Below are 23,248 nucleotides of genomic sequence, written 5' to 3'. Positions count from 1 at the left end.
TTTTTTTATTTCGCTGCGTTAAAAATAACATATCGGCCGTCTACGTTTCACAAATAAGGCATTCACAATGTCATTCACAATGTCGCCATGTGAACGCTGCTAAAGGAATACAGCATTCTCACTGATTGCTGTGCTTTCCTTTAATGTTGACAATTTTTCTGAAAATGAGATGTAGCTGAAGGTGCCCTTGGATTTTTCATCGCCTGTAAAATAATATATGACATGCCAATATTTCATTGCTACCGAGTAAACACATTTCTGCATTCCTTGGATGAAGTGGTTGACAACATCTCCAAAGTTGAGCATTACCGGAGGTGCCGTGTATGGTTGTCTGCCTGAGGTACACATGGCATCATGAAATGCACCCTTCACTGCATGCATACAAGGCCACACCTGCTGGAACCTGCAAAAAGACAAACAGATTATTTGAGGAAGTGTGCTGCAGTGCATCTACCCTACCCAAACATGTATCTCTCCTTGTGCAAAAGAAGTGCTCATGCACTCACAGCTAATGGTGGTGTTTTGGTGTCATGTTTTGGTAATTCTGTGCTTATTTATTCCAAGAGTCACCTTCAACAGTGTCCTGCTTTCTATTTTGCCACAGTAGATCTTCCCTTAGTCATCTAAGCAGCATGACTTATCTTGGGGGACATTCACGGGCACCTGTCTTCCTAGCTCTGAAAGTAATTGTTCCTGGGGTCGATTTATTTATTTATCCATTTTTTATTTTTATTTTATTTGCTTGGTTCAATTTAAAAGAATTTCTTTCCTCCCTCCTACCTCCTCCCATGCTGAAAAAGTTCCTTAAAACAGAAGAAATTGAGAGGACGTGATCCAGATCTCTCTGTCAAATCTCAATTACAGTCCTGAAGCTTCAAGTTCATGAAGAATTGGGAGACTGTGTACTCCATTTGTAATGTGCCAGAGCACGCGGCCATCAGGCAGCAGAGAAACAAAATGTGGAAGAGGGCAGAGACAACGAAGCAGTGGGGGTGTGAGGGTCAGAGGAAGTGAGTTTACCCAAATACAATAGTTTTTACCCTTTTCCTAAACTTCAGTAAATAGATGCAGAATTTTGGCAAGTTTATTCCATAGGATTGTAGCTTGGCTGGCAAAAGATCTACCCATGCCTTTAGCATGATTACTCCTGGGAACAGATAAACAGACCCTATCACTCAATCTCGTAAGTCTGGCCGAGCTATGGATCTAGACACAGTCTTGAAGGTAGTCTGGGGCTTGGCCATATGGGCATTTGTGTACTATTATCAACTCCTTAAAGTGGATTTGGGCTTCTACATGAAGCCAATGGAGACTTTTCTGTAGGAGGAAATAGGTTTTTGTCTGGGTATATTTTTAACAATGTGGACTGCATCGTTTTTAAGACTTGGAGGCACCTAAGACTGTTTTTACTGGCCCTCAGCATCAAGGGGTTGCAGTAGTCTATCCTTGGCATTATTAGGGCACGGACCAGAGTGGCACAGTTGGCCTCCGAAACATAAGGCTTCACCAACCTTAGGAGCCAAAGTACATATTGTGCCTTGTTAACACCACTTTCGGTGTTAGCCTCTGCACTTGGAGAAAATTCAAAAATCACGCCCAATTTCTTGACCTTACCCACTGGCTTAATGAGATGGTTCTAGATAGAGAAACTGATGTACTGAGAGTCCAGTTTGGATCTTGCCTGTGGTGAGCCAAATAGCATGAGCTTGGTTTTAGTAGCATTCAGGCACATCCCATTGTTAGCCACGAACTTCTGAATTGTGGCATACACTTTGTTAATAAGCTCTGCATCCTCAGTGCACTTGTCACTCAGCTCAAAGACGAGCTGGGAGTCATCAGCATAGTTGGCAATATGCACACCCAGCCCATCCAGGGTGGACTGCAATATACATTGAAGAAGAAGAAAGACAAACAAGTACCCTGCGGTGTACCACATTTCAAAGGTTCATCAAGTGAACACGCAGGACCCCATACTATCATGGACAAGCACCCTGTCAGAGATGACCTGATCGAAGCCAAGGCCTTGGCTGAGAAGCTACCTGCATTCATCAAACTGCAAAACAAATTAACATGGTCGACGAGGACGAAGGCCACTGACAGATCTAGCAACATCAGCAGCCCCGCCTTGCCCCCATTCATGATCTGAAGCATTTCAGATTTCATATTCAAAAAGGCGCTCTCAGTACCATAAAAAACTCTGAAGCCTGATTGTGTTGAATGCAAGGCCCTAGAAGTTTCCAAAGATTCTTGAAATCGGGATGTAGCCACTTTATCCAAAATCTTTAGTAAAATAAAGGGTAATTGGAAATAGGTCTGAAGTTGGAGTAATCTTTTTGTTCCAGACCAGGTCTTTTTAGCAAGGGGGTCTCAAAGACTTTCTTCAGGGCCATGGGGACACAGCCATCACTGAAACTGGCATTAATAAGACAAATGAGAAAGGGGAGAAACAGTACTCTATTTTTAAGAATGATTTGAGAACTTCTCCTACACACGTGGGACTCACTTCTTTCATAATGTTAGTTTGTGCTTCCTCCGATATACCTTTCAATTCAAAGGCTGAATGGACACATTGATCCAGCTCCTCAACAATAGAGTCAGGAGCAATACAATCCATTCTATCTAGGTTTCTGCTAATCTAAGTTTGTGCTGAGGCTATTTTTCTGGAAAAGGCTTTCTGGATGGCTTCACAATCTACTTTTGTAGGGGTGATTTGATGTAACATAGACTAACATTTGTCCAGATCCCTGAGGATCTGGAAGAGTTTCCTAGAGTTGTTTTCTGCGTGAGCAATTTGATTATTGAGGAAAGGTTTTATGGCATGGAAAATCTCTGTCCAGTACAATCTTTCAATTAATTCCCATGTGTCCCTATTAATCAGGTATTGGTCCTTCCACCAGGCTCTTTCTGCTTTCCTCTTTTCATTTTTCTGATCCTGCAGAGTAGCAGAATACCATTTCTGGTGGTTAACTTTCTCTTTGACCATTAATGTTTGCAGTGTTCCATGGTAGATTTCTTTTGACTGTACTGTTTTTGTATAAAAAACATTAACTTTAACGTTTTCTCCTGACAGATTTAGAGGTAAATGGAGCAATCTGATCGAGCAATTCAGAATGTATCTACATTTACAAATGTACAAAGAGGATTTTGTTCTGAGCAAAAAGACATTGCAATATGAAGTCAACATTGGCTAAATAGTGGTCAGTACAAATACAGAGTTGGGTAGTTACAGGGCCCAACAATAGGTTTTTACTGGTGACACAGTATAACGTATTTCCTAGCTTATGAGTTGGGTCACTGCCACTTCAAATAGAAAATTGTTTTGCAGTGACCTGTTGAGCAAGACGAGCGGCTTCGAGATCTAGAGGATTAGCTAGCCATCTGTTACAATTCCTCAGTATTATGGTAGATGTATTGGGTTTGTGTAAGGAAGATAATATTGGAAGAGGGAGGGTAACCACAAGATGTGGACCCTCGCGTCCCCGGCACACTCTAGGTACTGTCACTGACAGTCAATATGTATAGTTCTCTAGATATAAATGTTAATCATCATCTAGATATACCGTTATGTCAAAAAGCTTTGTAAATGATTCAATTATTGGTATTACCAAAGAGATTTATTCACATAAACTTTAGTGGATTTCTCTTATTAACGTGTTTGTCATTTGGAGAGGAAACAGGGAGTTACTTAATGAGTTCTTAACATATATCAACACAGTGAATGACAGAATCAAATTTACCATGGAAATAGGGAACCTGAAAATCCATTACCTAGATGTAAAATTGGAATTGAAGGATGGTGAAATCATCACAAACCTCTTCACTAAACCTACTGATGGGAAAACAGCCTACATTACTTAAGTCACCACTCAAGACATCTAAAAAACAACTTACCCTACAGTCAGTTCCTCCGAGCCAAAAGGATTACCTCTATGGAATCCACACTCACAGTGGAAATGGATAAGATGACTCACAAATACCTCGAGAGAGGTTATCCAGAGAACATTATTACAACAGCTAAAGAAAGATCCACCTTAAAATCAAGAGAAGTTCTATTGGAGAAAACACCAGAACACAGGGAGATACCCTTTCTGTACACACTCAAATACTCAAGCCAAAGTCATCATATCAGTCGTTTCATAAGAAAGAATTGGAGGATTATACAGATGGACACCCAATTACAAAAACTCTTCCCTGAACCGCCCCTTAATGCCTACAAGAGAGGTAAAAACTTCCGGGACCAATTAGTAAAAGCAAAACGTACCCAGGAACAGCGACAACAAACATTACATACCCAAAAAAAGGTACTTCCGCATGCCTACATTGCGGGAACTGTAATAACATCACCAAAGGAAACTACATTAGACATCCAAGGACAGGTGCGAAAATCAAACTAAGAAATTATGCCACCTGTGATAACAAGTCAGTCATTTACGCATTGAGTTGTCCCTGTCGGATCTATTATGTGGGACAAACAAGAAGGAAAATGAAAGAAAGTTGCAATGAGCACAAAAGTAACATCAGGACGAAGAATGAACGGTCACCAGTGGCATGACATTTTTTGGAAAAAAGGCATACGATAGCCCAATTGCGTTACCAGATAGTAGAAGTAGTCTCAAATGCAGCAAGAGGAGGTAACAATTCCAAAAAACTTGATCAACATGAATTATACTGGATTAATAAATTGGACAGTATGACTCCCTATGGAATGAATGAAGAGTTTCATTTAGGTACTTTTTTATAAACCAGCTACATGAACACAACATACACACATAACGGTTGAACCATCAGGTGATTGGTGATTTAATTTAAAGATCTTAGATGACATCACACTATTGACCAAGCATTGTTGAGTACAATTTGATGAGAATATAATATATATATTATCGGTACCAAATCATCATGAGTTATTGTCACCATAAAGACCGATGTGAAAATGATTACTGCATTAATTTGATGTCTTTAGATTGCGAACAGAGGTGCCCCGTGGTTGACCTCTGTCTCTTATCACATGTCAAATCTAACTACCCCCCAGATTTAGACATCCCCAATATGATTCGTGCTCTCATCGCGATGCGTGATGTCGTCGCGCGTTCTTGCGGGACGTCATCGCGCACATAACGCGCTGACGCAGAAGACGCGAATGTTGCAGGAAGTCAATTCCTACTAAACTGAATATACGAGCCAGTCCCACTACCTAATGCACCGCAAATAGCAGCCCGTTCTCATTAGGCACACAAGCAGGATCCTTACTATCAGCACGCCAGACATCAACAATAGGTAAGCTATCTGAACGATATTACAGATTGTTGGGAGTTACCCTCTCTCTTTTTCCCACCTTATGCCTAAATATGTTATTTTTGAGGTCAAACCAAAGCCCTGACTTTGATTTAATTTCAGCCTTAATTCTTTCTTTCCAAATTAGGATCTAGGACATTGGGGCATACAAAGGGAGGACCTAACACGCTACCCCCTCTTACTTTGAAACTCCAGCTACTCCTGCCAAGGCATGACTTGGACTAGAGATTTTTCGAACTACAGGCAACTGAAAGAATATAGCGTAATAATCCCAAGCTCCATGCAGTTTCTTATCCAAGGTACATCTCTCTGTCATTCTCTTGGATTCTCCTGTTATGAATATGTGTCTTGGTTTTTTGATACCTTACTTATCAGACCTACCCTTATCTTGCAGGGTACTTATTTACCAGTATTGACATACGAAGACTGATAGATGTTAATCTCATCCACTTAGACCCAGGGTTTCAACCTTGTGGCACCGATGTGAGGTAGGAAGCATTATGGTAGTCTGCTTATAACAATTAGTAAGAAAGTCTTGTTTTTCTGAGTAAAAATTACAACTAATAATAATGTCTTCTCTTGTAGATATCCAGACACAACGTCTCGGAAGTTTAGAATATTGAAGATTAATCATTGGGCCACATCGTGTGGTTACCCTCCCTCTTCCAGTTTTTCCAAACCCACAACCTTGTTTCAAGGTTGTGTTACACTCCTCAGCACCTCACTACCAATCTTAAAACCAACAAATAGGTTTCTCCAGGACAACAATAGGAGTGCATATGTGTTCATTGTTTATTAAGGAAGATAATATGTCAGCCAGACTTTCATAGAATATGGGAGTATCATGAGAGGGCCTATATATCAGAGCAATGTTCATACAATTATTTGGAGTGGGTGTGGTTTTAAGAAAATTAATTTCACATCCCCTACAAACTACTGAAGTCTGAAAGAAGTTTACGTGAGAGCAAACTATAATAGTGACACCCCATCCCCTGTTACCCTCTCTATTCCATCCAATGAAGGAGTAACACCAGGTGGTGTGGCTAGGTCTGTGTTAGGTCCATTTGATTCTTGCAGCCACATTTCTGTGATTCCCATAATATCGATATCTTGATCCAGTATGTCGTCTCTAACATCAAGGGCATGTTTATCAAATAATCTAATGTTCAGCAGTGACATTTTAATGGGTGGGAAATCCTTTCCATAGGCAGAGCCTTCTTGTGCGCAAACCCACGAGTCGCTAAAGACCTGCTTATGTGGCTTAGGAACTTTAGGTGGCACAGTGCAAACATTATCCATATTAGCCCTGCCAAAGTATGGAGGAGCACTTACCTCTCCTCCACATCTCGCCAAGGAGCTGGCGCGTCTCACGAAGACTTACGCAGACTTGCTAGTCCCTGATGCGCCAGCGCTGATGCGCCTGATAGTAAAAGCAATAGGCACACTGATGTGATTCAAGAAGGCAGGTCAGGCTGCAGTTACACAGGCAGGATGCTGCTCTGTCTGAGTTTATTTGGCAAACAAGTCAGCAGCAGTTAATACACAGTGAGGGAAACAAAAAAAACAAACATTAAAATAGTGTTACATTTCCAATCTAGAAGGGAATATTTAGATGTCTACCAAACAATGTGTAAATAGCTATAATACAACTTCAAATCTAGAAGAAGGATGAAATCCAACAATCAATGTGCATATAGGTTAAAAAATAGTAAGCTAAAATGCTAAAAACAAATATCTAAGAAGGTGCGAGCAAGCACAGAAATGTGGCGTCGAGCAGGCTATGGCTATAAAGTAACGCTGGCGCGGGAAATAGGGATTTAAATACTAGCAGACTTTAGTCCCTGATGCGCCGGCACTGATGGGCCAGATTATTAAAGAAATAGGCATGAAGACTACAACTCCACTGGGAGTTGTAGTTCATGTGCTGAAGGAACGCTGAGATCAATCAGAAAGGCAGGTCAGGCTGCAGTTACACGGGCATGATGCTGCTCTCTCCGAGTTTATTTCACAATACAGCGGAAATATCTATTAAATGCATCCACAATCCTTTGCAATCTTCAAGAAGGGAGTCTATCACCTAATATGAAGCTTATTCTTTAATATGTACTTTCATTTGCACCCTCGATCCTGTGGTCAACAGGATGTGATGAAATGGCTTATTCAGTCGCGAAATTCATCAGGTTATTAAGATCCTTTACCTTTGGATGACCCTTACATTCCCGTGAATTTGACATCATATCCCTCCATTAGACATGATTTACAAGCATATTTAGGAAGAGACCCGTTTTCTTTAACCCTCCACTCATTTAATTAGTCTTCAAAATTCTGATGGGAGGGAAAAATAGCAAATAGGGCCTTTTTCTGAACAGATTCAAACATTGATTTTTCGCCACTGGAGCCAGAGCTGGACATTTCTGGTTCCTCCACGTATGCACATTATTATCTTTTAGTCCTATGTCTTAACATTCTCCTGAACATTGGAAGTATGTTCTGCAGCCTCATAAGGGCCCTAAAGAAAATATTCTTCTGAAAGAGACTCATTTCTTATCCCTTCTTCTTCTCCCCACCTCCCACATGTACTAGTGGTTCCTGGTACAATTGACCATGAGTCAAGCACAAAGTTTATATTTTATTTCCCAGAGCCGCAGCACTGAGTCTGTTAAAAGTTAAATATGGAGGTTTTAGAAAGGACCTTCTATCCTTTATCGAGGTGCCTCTGCTTCTTATGACTCTTCTTGGACCTTTTAGAATAATGAGCAAGACCATTAAGTAGACAGTTATACTTCTCGGCGCACTATTGTGCAATATACAGCAGCAAAGAAACTCCTACATTTAGATGAAACAGTAGCAGCAGTGGCAGAGGGTACATTTTTCATCTGACGGAGACGTAAATGTTTGTGATGAACGTGCAGGAGTGGCTGAGCACAGCAAGGAAGCCTGAACCAAACCAGTGGGGGTTAATGGTTGTTTTCCCAGAGAACATTTTTAAACAAATGGGTGTATTTTACAGCACTTTATGTGGAAACATTTGGTAAAAAGCCACACAGTTTGCAATCAGTCATTTATGGTAGCACATGGAAAGAAACAAATAGATGCACGTCACCAACAGAGCGACATGATATGATATTTTATTCATATCGTGCCCATACACAAGTGTTTCAAAGCATGACGAGGCAGGGGAGGTGAACAGGGGGAGACAAGACAACGATCTTAATAGGCCCAGTGATATTGAGATCGTGCAAGTGCAGGGGAGAGGAAAGGGGAAAAGTGCAGAGGGAAGGGGAGGAGGAGCAAGTGCAGGACATAGGATCTAAACATCAGAAAATAAGAAGTGTGTCCAACAGGTGGCGGTACAAGGTTAAGTGCAGCACAGCAATTGATAATAGTGCAGATGGGGGGAATGTAGAGTTACAGATAAAGCCCCAAGAGCAGAGTTGCCAGGAGGCAGCGCCGGTGTGCAGCTGGGAGGGCGGGGGAACTGGGCCCGTCATCCAGAGGGTAGCCAGGTAATCATTGCAGTATCAGACAAGAGATCAGCAGGGATGTCATTTAGGGGTCGCCAGAGGTCGCAAATGCGACCTCTGAGGTTCCCTTGCGACCTCTAAAAAGAAAAGACAAAAAAAGTTTTATTTTTAAACTTTTTTTTTTGTGATGCAAACTCCTGGGCTGCTGTGGCCAGCACCATGTGGCCCTTTACTTCTGGAGAAGAAATATAAGAACAGGACAAGTCTAACAATTTCAGCACTGACCCTAAATAAGAAAGAATAGGAATACCAAATAATGTGTCTTTCTGGAATTCTATGTAATAATTGCTAGACTCATTAAAGGTTTCTTTCAGGCACACTTCAGGGGGTGAGTCACTGATTTAGTCTGTTCTTAAACACCTCAACTCAGCCTTTCATCCTTCTGAGGTTGATAAATGAGTACCAACACAGGTTTGGTGATATTGTATGTATATTTGTTCTATATAAAGCGCTTAAGCGTAAGTGCTATGTAATAACACATCATTATCATTTGGTCATGGTCGCCTGCTTACATTCACAGTAATTTGGTAGTATGGGCCTATACACACTGATCTTAACGATACATATGGCGATTAAATGTACATCACATTATAGTGATATCGTAACAATGCTATGTGATGCCACTTCCTGTTTTGTCAACGGGTGAAAGGTTGTGTTCCATCACTAACCGTGATATCACTTCGGGGTGGTGTCAAATTACATCACTTCCTGTGATGTCATTAGGGGTCAAGGGTCATGTGATGTCACTTCCGCCAACCCTGGCATTTTGGTGAAATGACGTCCCCGGAGATCAGCAGGGAAGAGAGAAGGCAGAAGCAACGAGGAGAGTTTTGAGATGTTTCTGGAACCGGAGATAGTTCTGCTCAAGTTTCACAGAGGCAGGGAGGCAGTTCAAGAGGGAGGTGCCCACAGAAGAGAGAGATCTGCCCCGTGCTCTATCCTTGGAAAAGCGCCTAACCCTCAAGGAGTTGAAGGTGTAGGAGCGAAGGGCTGGATTAGGGTCTTGAATTTGATTCTAGCCACCACAGGGAGCCAAAGGAGGGATTTCAGTGCTGGAGAGATATGATCCCTCGGCTTAAGGCCAAGGACAAGTCTTGCAGTCCTGTTCTGGTTGAGTTGCAGAGGCTGGAGTGTAGAGGCAGGCAGATTTAAAAAGAGGCTGTTGCAGTGGTCAAGCCTAGAGAGAAAAAGGACTTTAGAAACAGTGGGCTGCTGGGGGAAGGAGAGGAGGTGCAGTTGGTAATTTGACTTCTTAGAGACATCACAGATGTGGGAAGAGGAGGAGAGTGTGGAGTCAAAGATAGCCGCGAGGTTCTTAGCCTCCAAGCTGAGAGCAGGAGGAGAGCCAAGGGAGGCCATCCAGAAAGTGAGGGAAAAGATAGGTGCTGGTGTGCCAATGAGGAGGATCTCTGTCTTACTGGCATTCAGGTTGAGATCATTGGGGGCGCACCATTCTTGGATTACAGAGACATCCAGGATGAGAGAAGGAGAAGATGTGGCAGTGGGGAGCCTGAAGGCGAGCTGAGTGTCATCTGCATAACATTGGACGCTTGAGAAGAAAGCAGCAATGCAGTGGGTGAGAGGTGCTAGGTATTGGTTGACCAACCAGGGAAAGAGGTTAGACACCTGCGGAACACCGCTGGTGGAGAGAGAGATAGAGGAGTGGAAGGACCCAAGTTGCACCTGGGAGGGTCGGTCAGAGAGGAAAGAAGATAGCCAGGCCTGAGCCTGATCTGTGATACCCAGATTATGACAAAGCCGGTTCAGCAGGGTGATATGATTAACCGTGTCAAAGGCAGAGGAGAGATCAAGTATGATGAGGACAGAGGGAAGATTAGAATCAAAGTTAGAGAGCAGGTCTTCACGGATGTGCAGCAGAGCAGTTTATGTGCTTCTCGGGGCTCTGAAACCAGACTGTTGTTCATGGTGGGAGCCAACAGATTCAGTGTGAAGATTAGCTGGGAGATGGCCATTTTTTCCCACATTTTCAAGTTGCCTTTATCCACAACATATGCCAATATATAAAATATGTCCATGCTCGCTGTGCCTATACATGTCAATGGAGCCTGTACACATATGTCGCAATATGACGCCAGTCAATATGCTTCCCATGCTACTACCACTCACCTCCCATCTAGACCACACCACTGACCCACTTCCCTGGTGGCTCTCTACAACCAAACCCTCCAGGTAGCCATCAACAAAGTTGCACCCCTGGGCAACTGCAAAGCCAAACCTACAACCCATACCAACTCTTGGCAATGAAATGTAATGTAATGTGATGGGTTATTTATAATGCACTTAATACCCAGAGGTTTCTAAGCGCGGGCCTGGGGATCGAACCTGTGTTGCTCTGTGTCGTCTTGCTTCAAAGGCGAGCACATTGTCCCTGTCCTATGCCCACCACCAGCCTCAAAAACGTATGCACGAAAAAAGGAAATGCAGAGAGCACATGGAAAAAAAAAACACTTATCCTCAAAAATAAACAGAATTCAGTACACCAGCCACAGAATACAAGGAAGCCACCATCCTAGCAAAAAACAACTCATACAACCGAGAATTGAGAACGCCAATGCAGGTACAAGAGAGCTCTTCACCATTCTACGGGAACTGGAATCACCAGCCCCTTCACCAGATCACAGCACCAAAGACCAACCTTGGTACGAGAACATCCAAAATGCCCTCACTGACAAGATTACCCTATGTCAAAACAAAATCAAAGCAAAAAAACGAAAGCTTGCCCCCATTGCCCAGCCCACAGACACGAACTCCATGCCACTTACCCCCTATGCTAGGTTCAAATTCACACCTGTTACCACAGCCAAAACCATTAAAATAATAAAGGGATTGAAGCCTTCAAGATGCCAAGGAGATATCTGCCCGGCCACCCTCAAAGACTGTACTGACAAACCGGCACCGTTCATCACAACCCTAATCAACAACTCCTTCTCCTCTAATAAAGTACCCGAAAACCTGAAAGAAGCATGGGTACTCCCACTGCTCAAGAAACCTACACTGCACCCCAATGTCTCCACCAATTACGGACCCATCACAACAGTACCCTTTCTATTAAAAATAATCGATAGAGTAGCATAGGTGCAAATCTAAAACTACCTTGAAACCCACAACCTTCTTGGCCTCCGACACTCAGGATTCTGCCCAGGTCACGGAACAGAAACAGCCCTTCTGGACCTCAAGATCCAAATGGACCAAATTAGACACAAGAGCGACCTGGCCATACTTCTTCAGGAGCTCCCAATAGCATTTGACTTAGTAAACCACATCCTCTGTCAACACCTCCCTCAAGCTGCCCACTTCTTGAACAATGCCATAAACGGAATTGAATGCTTCCTCTCTTATTGTACCATGAGAGTCTTCTCCCACACTGCAGCAGCCCCCCCCCTTACCCCTGTCACCTGCAGAGTCCCACAAGGCGCTTGCATATCACCTACTTTCTACAATGTGTTTAATAAAACTCTCTTCAACCTTTTAGACCAACTGGGTGTCACATATACTAATTACACTGATGACACCCAAATACTGCTACCAATCACTGGAAATTATGACACAGATTCCAAGTCCCTGAAGGCTATATATCTCACCATTCAGGCCTCGATGGCACAACATGTACTTTGTCTAAATGGCGAAAAAACAGAAATCCTCATTGTTGGCAGTTTACCAAGGCTAAAGAATCTACCCCTGTCCTACAAAGCCTTTGATATTGACTGATACAGCATCACAGTAGCCAAAGACGTAAAAACACTAGGAGTTTACCTGGACTCATCTCTCTCCCTAACTAGACAAGTCAACACCATTACCTTGGCATCAGCCAATACCGCCAAACTGATTACCTCCTATAGACCCTTCTTAACCACTGATAACTGCATCACTCTTGCTAGAGCCCTTCTCCTCTCAGGGATCGATTACTACAATTCCCTCATTTCTGGCTCCACCTCCAAAAACATCAACAAACTTCAGATAGTACATAATAATGCAATCAGATCTGCCCTCAATAGCCCCAAAAAAGAGCACATCTCTTAAATCAGAAGAAACATCCATTGGTTGCCGGTGTGGGATTAAAACAAATTCAAAACCTTATCCTTAACACACAAATGCCTATCCAACACTGCCCTGATCTACCTTGTAAAACAAATTTCCAAAACCCAGTCCACCAGACTAACCCGCTCTACCTATGCCCGCCACCTGGCCGTCCTGAGATTAAAACGACAAAAAAGCGGGAGGATGGAGCTTCCCTGTGATTGCAGCCAAACATTGGAACACCATGCCTCCTGCATTCAGATTATATCCTTCCCTCAAAACCTGGCTCTTTAACCAAGACACCCAATAGGTACCTACACACTAATACCTCTGACACTCCCCTATGACCCCCCCCAGAGAACCAAAACTGAAATTGTAAGTTAGCAGAATGTACTATGCATTGAATGCTACCATACTGTCTTACTTATGTATGCAATGACTGTTACTGGATCAAGAAAGCAATGTAACTGATTTCTTAAGCACAAGCACCCATATGCCTCAGGTTTAGATGCGCTATACAAATGAAAAAATAAATAAATAAATGCATGTGTCAAAATTACAATACAAGTACTCCCAACCAGTAAAAAATGCCATGCCACAGTAAGAAAGTAAATGCAGACTGATTTGACCAATGTAGCCCAGTCTAGCTGTGTAGACACACTTATCATGTTTGCTTTATGCTTGATGACAAGTAAAAAATGTTGTCCCACAGTACGAAAGTATACAGACACTGTCACGATTAATAGCCATGTAATAAGACTCATCATATTTGCTTCACCCTTGATGCCAAGTACAAAATGCTGTGCCACATTAAGAAAATAAATGAAGATTGACACTTCCAAAGTAGGACTATCTAGCCAAGTAATAACACTTCTTACATTTGCTTTACTCTTGATGGCAAATGAAAAATGCCATGCCACTTTAAGAAAGTATATGCAGACTGGGACTATTAGCACCGTGAATCTGCATGTACTTTTTTAATGTGGTAAGGCCTTTTTACTTGGCATCTAGGGTAAAGCAAACATGATAAGTGTTATTATTATGTGGCTAGCCTTACCAACATTGAATGTAGGCCAGTCTAGCCACGTAATAACACTCATCATGTTTGATTTACCATTGATGCATACGTGCTTTACGCTTGATTTCAAGTACAAAAGGCCATACCACATTAGAAAAGTATATGTAGACCAGCACTACTCATAGACTGGAAAGGGATATCTTTGTATATATAGTCTTGCAGTGGCTCCAGAACATGAGGGGGCCTTTAGAAGCATGGACGTTGAAGAGTAGCATCCTGTTAAATCCCAACCAGTAAAAAAATGCCACAGCACAGAAAGAAAGTATATCCTGACTGGTTATTCCACCATAAGCCAGTGTACCATGTGATAACACTTATGTTTGCTTTATCCTTGATGCCCAGTACAACAATGACATGCCACAGTAAGAACATAAATGCAGACTGATTTGAACAATGTAGCCCAGTCTAGCCATGTAGAAATACTTATCATGTTTGCTTCACCCTTGATGCCAAGTACAACATGCTATGCCACATTAAGAAAATAAATGAAGAATGGCACTTCCAAAGTAGGACAGTCTAGCCAAGTAATAACACTTATCGCATTTGCTTTACTCTTGATGGCAAAGAAAAAATGCCATGCCACTTTAAGAAAGTATATACAGACTGGGACTATTAGCAGTGTGAGGCTAAATATACTTTTTAATGTGGTAAGGCCTTTTTACTTGGCATCTAGGGTAAAGCAAACATGATACGTGTTATTATTATGTGGCTAGCCTCAGCGACATTGAATGTAGGACAGTCTAGTCACGTAATGACACTCATCATGTTTGATTTACCATTGATGCACAGGTGCTTTACGCTTGATTTCAAGTACAAAAGGCCATAAACTTTAGAAAAGTATATGCAGACCAGCACTACTCATAGACTGGAAAGGGATATGTTTGTAGATATAGGGCCTCATACATGGAAGGCGGTAAGGGTTAACGGTCACCGGTAATGGTACCGGTGACCGTTAACCCTTACCGCCTTATTACGAGGTCCCTTTGCAGGTTGGTACTTTAACGCCTGCTTTTTGCAGGCATTAAAAACCAACCCGCAAAGGGACCTCGGTGCTAATTATGGCACCGCAAATTTGCGGTACCGTAATTAGCACCTTCCCCATTCCCATTATGCCCTACGGGGCAAAAATGGGAATGGGGAAGGGCAATGGTGGAAGGGGGAATTACCGCCCGGCCAACCTTGGAATAGGGCGGTAATTCCCCTTTCCACCAAGGCGGTGCTGGTATTTTACCGGCATGAACCATGGCGCTAATAGCGCCATGGTTCACCGCCTACCGTGTAATGAGGCCCATAGTCTTGCTGTGGCTTCAGAACATCAGGGGGCCTTTGGAAGCATGGACGTTGAAGAGTAGCAAGCATCCTGTTAACTCTCATCTCATGCTACTGCACTGAGGAACATTAATGCCTAGCCCCTTCAACAATGCCATTTTGAAGTGTGAGAAAATGCAGCTCTGCATTCGTGTAGGACTGATGGGCTGTCAGCCGCGAAGCAGTTCTAATCCGAGTGTCAGCTGAGTAAGAATAAAGGAATGAGGAACTGGAAAACTGGAATTCTTAGACCGGTCCTGAAACTCTCCTTGACAGTCGCCTTCATAAACCGTAGCCGCTTTTTGCAATTTGAGACCTGTATTCACTTTACTCAGTGTTCTAAGCATCTGGTAAAGCAAAAGGGCACAGGGCGTAGACTACAGGATGTGTCACTTATTGGAAACAGCCCATAAGTGAGTGAGGGAGTTAGACTAAGGATGCCTGCCCTCTGATCCATTCAGGCGTTCTCACTTGCAAGTGTCAGAACATGTTTTCCATTAACTGATAATAAACTCTACTCCACAGTCACTGTATTACAGCTAGTGTGACTATTATGATATGAGTTTAGCGCACTGATCTTCCTATTTTTGCTTTTCCCGACATCACCTAGTACTGCACAGTCTGTAAATGTGATCTGATGTATTAGGAGCTATGATAACACTGATTTTTCGAACTGCATGAATTAATTTACGTCAAGGTATTTTCTGCAGTTGGCCGTTTTTGTAATTTTATAGTAATATATGAATGTTTGCTTCCTGGCTGATTTATGAGGGAATTGACCTCTGGTTCAAAGACTGTGTTAATGATATTTAAGCAGGTCTCTAAAGGCTTTACACTGCATCTCTTTTCATATGCATATTAGTGTGCACATGTATAGAGGGACAATGAGGAAAAGGAAAGAGAAGAGAGGCTCTCCCATGTACAGGCCCTGAAGAGATCTACATATTCAATGACCCATTTACAAAGCTGCCACTGTAATCAATGTGATAGAGTCACTTATATATTCGCCAAACAAGGAATCATTAGTGTGCCCCTCCCCCAGAAAACCTTATCATAATTAATTTCCCAAGCTAAGCAGATTGATGCTTATAATTTAGCATGCTTAACAGTTGGGGTGGGAATCTATCAGGGGCATATGGACAATTATTATATTGTTATATTTTGTATAATACGATTCTTTCTTTTATGTGTCTAAAGTTTGTAATAAACCATAAGTGCCATTAAAAAAATTAAAAAAACATGAACAATCAGACCCATCTCCCTGTCTCTGAATAACCACAAACACAGCATCAGAAAGTGACTTGTAATAATGATATATCGGCTGTAATCCATGTAAAGAATATTAATGAAGAGGATCTGATCGAACTGCATTTAAAATCTCTGTTAATTATGGGAAATTTGATGGATGAGAAAAATGAATTCCTGAATATGGGATGTATGATTTACAGGGACAAGAAGGACATTTGGCCTCTTTTCGAACGTTTGAGGGAGCAATGATTTGGACAGGGAAATGCACCTACTGAATTAACACAGCTGGTAGAAGAAATTAATAGTATTGAAACAAGTACAAATATGTCCTTTCTGGAGAAGTTGAAAACTCTATCAAGAGCTGATACAGAACTGATTCGGCGTTCCCTGCTTGAGGCGTTGCAGAGTGAATTTATAAGGGATTATAGCGGGAAGAAAGACCTCTGACGATTGGTTCAATACACTTAATAGTATGGAACTCCAGAGGCCATCATAGTTTCATAGAAAATAGGAAAGAAAATCAAATTTTCAACACTCATGATATTATATCATTGCAAGAAAAGTGGTTAACCGTCAGAATATCTATAGATGGTTTCTCAATAATACAACAGTTGGCTAAAAACGTATCATATCCCTGGTATTTTGGCAGTCATCCTTGATTTAAAGTGCAACAGTACTTTGTTATGAATGCTTGTGTTGAATAATTTTTGGATCCGGCAGTAATAGAGATTGATATTTTTCTACAGGAAGTAACTGAAAGTGTGAGTAAATGGTTGATGATCGGTGAAACAAAAACTATTTCGGCTGGGGCCCTCAATACTCCGAATTTGAATGGATGTGAGCTAACCAGGGGTACAAGGTCTATCACAAGAACTAAATGGAGAGATTTTTTGAGAGAATGGGATCTTCTGATAGCAAATGGTAATGTCTTAGTAGTCCTTGACAATAGACCCACCTTGAAGTGTGGGACTCAAACCTCCATAAAAGATCATGTTATCCTATCGAGAGGAATGTATAAACAATGTAATTTTTTACAATGGTAAATACAGATTTGAGTAATCATAATATGAATGTGATGTTACCTGACTTAAATACAAGGTTCCATCCCTCTACCACACATCAGGATCTTATGGTTGGAAGTGCTGGGAATAGGATCTTGAAATTTGTGAAAGGAGGTTCCACTCTAACAAAGAAACTTACTGATAATTGTATTAACGTGAAGGATAGTACATTGAAGAACATGTGCTCATGTGAAGGGTTTAAAGATTTCATTTGGGATAAGGAGAAACCAAAACTTAGTAAAAATACTTGTACAACCCATAGGCATAGTCATGATGGTGAAGTGTTGATCAGGGAAAAAAATCTATTGTGAACAGTTAAAACAATTAAGATTAAATAAACTACCCAAGTGAGTGTACCAGGAGAAAAAAAAAGCAGAACTTATAAGCAATGTATCTGCTCGCATAGATGTCTATTAGACCAGCAAGATGGAGAAAAAATGCTCCAGATTTTGTTACAAAAAGACACTTGCAATTTGTGGTGTATAGTCAATAACATGACACGCTCACAAAGTGAGTGACAAACGACTGGTATAAGCGAAGGTTAGTGGCGTTTACATCGGTCTTGTATAAGTGGGTAAATTCCTTCTGTGGGACCACCACATCACCACTCAGGATGGGATAAAAGTTTGAAAGAGATGACATTGAGCATCATAGGCCTTGACATCTGGAGCGGCAGGCCCCAATGGGCTTACTAATGCTATTCTTAAATCCAGCAACCAATTTTGGTCCAAATTGTTGACATACTTGTTCAGGGATATTTGCAGGTCCTGCTCCCTACCGTCATCATGGAATGAAGCTTTTATAATACCAATTTTTAACAGGGTAATCAGAACGACCACAGTAATTATAGGCCTGTAGCTTTGCTGGATGCAGAGAGCAATATTTTTGCATCCCTCATTTTTAGAAAAGTTGGATCTCTGACCATCAGATAAAGGCATCTTTTCGATTTTACAGATGGGCTTTAGAAGAGGGATGACAACTAACATTAATGGCCTTTCCCTTTCAGTATTACAAGATAGAATAACGTAAACTACAAAACCCTACTCATCTAGCCTTTATTTGGCCATGATAGATTTGTCACAGGCCTGCGAAACAGTGAACCGTAAAGTGCTTTGTGCAAAATAAGGGATTGGAATATCCCCCCTCCTTTGTCATCCATATTGAAATGTATCCATGCTAATAGTAAGGTGAAGATTAGATTGGACTCCACAGTAAATGTATAGGAGAGTTTTATCACTACAAGAGGATTAAGGCAGGGATGTGTTTTGGTGCCATGCATTTTTATTTCATACTTAGTGGATCTTGATGAAATGCTGCAGGAAGCCACTCTAGCCAGTCCTTAAATTGGACATACTAAAGTAAGCTGGTTAGCTTATGCAGACGACGTGGCTCTCCTAGACCTTACCCCAATAGGCTTACTAAGGTTACTTACGGCACTGGGTAAGTATGCCGTAAAAAATTATCTGATAGTTAATCATCCTAAATGCAATGATATAGTATTCCATAAAAATAGAAAAGTGAACCATTGTTCTAAATGGTTCTTGAATGGGATAATAATTGCTGTGATGAGTGAGACAATATACCTTGCCTTCCATTTGACAGGTGATAATAGTATAATGACTCCTCTAAAAAAAATAGAGAATAAAATTGATGCACTGTTGTTCAAATAATAAGAATTTATAGTAAATATTGTAGGTTTTTCCATCATCCCTCTATTAAAATGTTATGTTCGTAAGGTAATACCTAAAATTATATATGGTATGGAAAGAGAAGAAGCAGTCTTATATTTCCCTTCGGAATGGTTGGAAGGTTGAATATGGAAACGTGTTTTGGGATTACCCAATTCTCTGCCTAAAGCTTCATCAAGGTTTGAACTTGGGTCAACATCATTACAAACCTGGTATATCTTGAGATTGATCACTGTTGTTTGGAAAATCTATCTACCAAAGTAAAATACAGTGTATGTTGATTTTAATAAGGAATTAAAAAGTGAATCCTCTCGATTACTAGCTGCTATGAAAGAACATGTTTTTTGTACGCTGAATCATTGTGGACAGAAATGGGTTGACCTTGAAGAGAATCCTGCGAATGGGAATGGGAAAGTGAAGCAAATGTACTGAATGGGCACTATTGGACTAATTAGATCCTACAAAGTTGATTCCACTTTCTTAGCCACACATAAACCTCTGGGTCTTCTTCCCAAATATTTGGTGTAATTTCCTAGTTTCAACATAAGGGAACAATGTCTATGCTTTAGACTTAATTTGTTACCAATGGAGGAAATTCTGCACATTAGTGCAAAGAATGGGAAGGATACTGTAAATAACTATTCACTATGTAAAATTGATGGCCGTCTTGAGAGCCTAAAGCATATCCTAGTGGAATGGTGTGGGTTGGTTGGAATAAGAATGAAATGTCTGGGGCGTTTCTTTAGGGTATCAACTGACTCTGGCACAGAAGCCATATGTGATCAAATGAGTGTGGGTCAAGAACGTTTTCTAACAACAGACTGTCAGAATTTTGAGCTCACTGAATATTGCAACAGTGTAATTTTGAAATAGACAGGAAACAATAGTATTGATTTAAAGTAATACTTTTATCCAGTGAAACTTTTTTTAAATTTCTGAATATGTCATAGTATGATTTGATATGAAATAGGATAGTATTATGTATCTTTTTATTTATTATGAATTACACATGGAGTGTATTTTTGATTAAAATGGTTAGTCTAATGAATTAGGAAAGTATATAATATGTTAAGTTGCTATTCGAGGTGAATTTATCGTAATTGTTGTATCATTTGTTCAGTATATGTTTTAAAGATTCTTTGCTATATCTAATGATGGACACTATTACAATAATTGTATGTATTTGTTTAACTTTCTGAAAGATCATAGATATGATAAATACACAATAAAAATATATAAAAGATATATTAATAAAGAGGATCAGTTCATCACCATTTACAAGGAATGGGCATGGATGGATGACGTTTCAAGGCTCTGGGATGCGCTGTTTGCAAGATATTTGCACCGCCATGTTTTGTTCCTTAAACAATTTCACACTGTTCCAGATTAAGGATGATGCAGGTTATGAAAAATATCTTAATGAAAAATATATTAAGAACAAAATGTTCTTAACAGCCTTTTCTCCTATAGGTCAATATTAGATGAAGCAATCTAAAAATGTGTTTAAAAAATTATGGAATTAGGTATCTTAATGGGTCTGAAAGATTGTGGAGGTCAGCCATGTTACCTGATGTAACCTTAGCTGTGGCTATATTTTGTATACAGAGCTGGGTTATGCAGGGCATATTTTATGACAAGAAATGCAGACCCTGATTCATGGAATTTCCTGCGTGTTAAATAGGGACATTTCGCGCCAAACGGTGTGCCAAATTCCTTTAATCGATTCATGGAATTGACTACGCAGGATTTACCAGGGACTTGTGTGGACTTCACACAGGTCTGGCACGTCTCTGAGAGCAGACCATCGACCTTGCATGAGGATCCTCGCAAAGTGTGGTCTATGCGAACACAGAGGCCAAAACATGGAGCAGAACATGCAGAATGAGGAAGAACATGATAAAATGTGGGCATGTTGAGGGATAGTTCATGGTTAAGCACGAGTACGCCCATTTCTACACAAACCCAAATGAATTCATGGATGTCAATGCACAACCTTGCATTGGTAGAGGATACGCGCAAACCCTGTGATCCATCTGCAACATGATTGCAGGCGTAAACTTCATTACGCATAGGAACCAATGCATATAAAGCACGCAATACACACAAAACTAAAGTCTACAACCATGATGAACCCAGCAATAGTAGGAGCTATCGTGCACTGACACTGCATCAGGAGGAAGATGCCCAGGGTCCAGATCTGAACCACACTGTTTAGGATGCAGGATGATCAGTTATATGCTAAGTACAGGTCCCCCCATGTAATACTAGACCTCATCTGGAATGGGAAGATGGATTAACATCACCCAGCATCTACTTCCAGGCCCTTACCCAGCTAGAAAAAGTGCTAAGTGCATTCCATTTGATAGCAACTGGGTCCTCCCAGCGAAGCACTGCAATAGTTGGTGGGATATCGCAGGTCACCCAATCCCGCTGTCTACACCAGGTACTGTCAAGCAATACAGCACGTGCATGTAAGTGAAGACACATATATATGCCCGAACACTGTTGTGAAGGTAAATAGTGAACCAGGAATTCTATGCAGTAGCACAATTTCCCCGTGTAATAGGTGCAGTTGACTGCACACATGTTGCACTATGCCCCCCGATTGACGGAGCACATCTACCGGAATCAAAAGCACTGGCACTCTATTAATGTGCAGGTAGTGTGTGATGCCAATGGAATCATCACGGAAGTGTGTGCTGATTTTCCGGGCAGCACATCTTCTGTCAGTCACCACTGCACAGGGCCCTGGCAACTGGAAAACATGGCAGCGCATGGCTTATCAGTGACTATGAATGGCCATGCAAATGCATGCACATGACAACCTGAACAACAGACCCTGACAATAAATGACAATGACAACAATGTACACATTTACAGGGAACAGTGCCTACCCGTTGTCCACATTCATGATGACACAAATACGGAATCCCACAACACCAAACGAGGTGATATACAATACAGCAGATGTAGTCACTGGGGGCATAGGAGAGCACACATTCGGAGTGCTGAAGTCATGTTTCCACTCCCTTGACCACACGGTTCCTATATGCACCACCAATAGTATGTAAAATCATAGTGACTGCATGTGTACTGCACGATGTTGCCCCATGGTGTGCAGTACCAGTGGAAATGCAGGTGGCAAACCACCTGCACCCACAGGCACCACCCTTGCCCTTGGTTGGCCAAAGTATATGTGGATAGGCTGCACACACCCAGCTGGTACAATCATAATTCACATAAAAACTGTCCCCTGTAGAGAACTCACAGTGAGGTCACATCCCAGGTGTCATGCAATGATGAATTGGGCCCATCCTCTGTGCCAAAACAACACCCTGAGAATGTGTCTCTGGGAGAGTCGAATTGTGTGTGTCCATTTGACATAAAACAACATGTACAAACAGAGCTCCAGATAAGACTTACACATAGGAGTATCCCACTCCCACTTTTCAAATTTGGGAGTAAAATGATTTTAGAGGCATTCAAAATGTAAGTACAAAAAACAAATGTGAGAAATACAGAAGTAAGCAAAATTATGTTGGAACACTAAAAAGCATCAACTTAGCAAGATTCAATTTTTAGCACCTAGTCATTCATGGGCATCAAAATCTACATGTTTACTTATTCCAATCAGCCAGTCAAAATACTAGTGTACAACTTTTGTACTATGTGTACTACATGCCGAACCCTATCCATGTATCTGTGAGAGTGAAAGCAGGGGTGCACAATTCCACATGTCTCATACATACAATGAATAGGGAGCAGTTGGACTCCATATTTAAATCTCAACAGAGTATGAGCCAATTTGTAAGTTAGCAAAAGTGGCAGACACACCTCTAATCTGTATGTCTGTGCACACATCACAAACACAGTCATCACAACTAGAATCAACAACATCCATGCAGTACACACAAAGCACACAGCACAAACAACACATTCCCCAACAACCACTACATGGACAACAACTGTTCTGCATGTAGACACCAAAATGCTCACATGAGATCACAA

Source organism: Ambystoma mexicanum, chromosome 10 (genome assembly GCF_040938575.1).
Source record: "Ambystoma mexicanum isolate Mex_15411 chromosome 10, UKY_AmexF1_1, whole genome shotgun sequence".
NCBI classification, from domain to species: Eukaryota; Metazoa; Chordata; class Amphibia; order Caudata; family Ambystomatidae; genus Ambystoma; species Ambystoma mexicanum.
Note: the sequence above shows the minus strand (reverse complement) of the source record.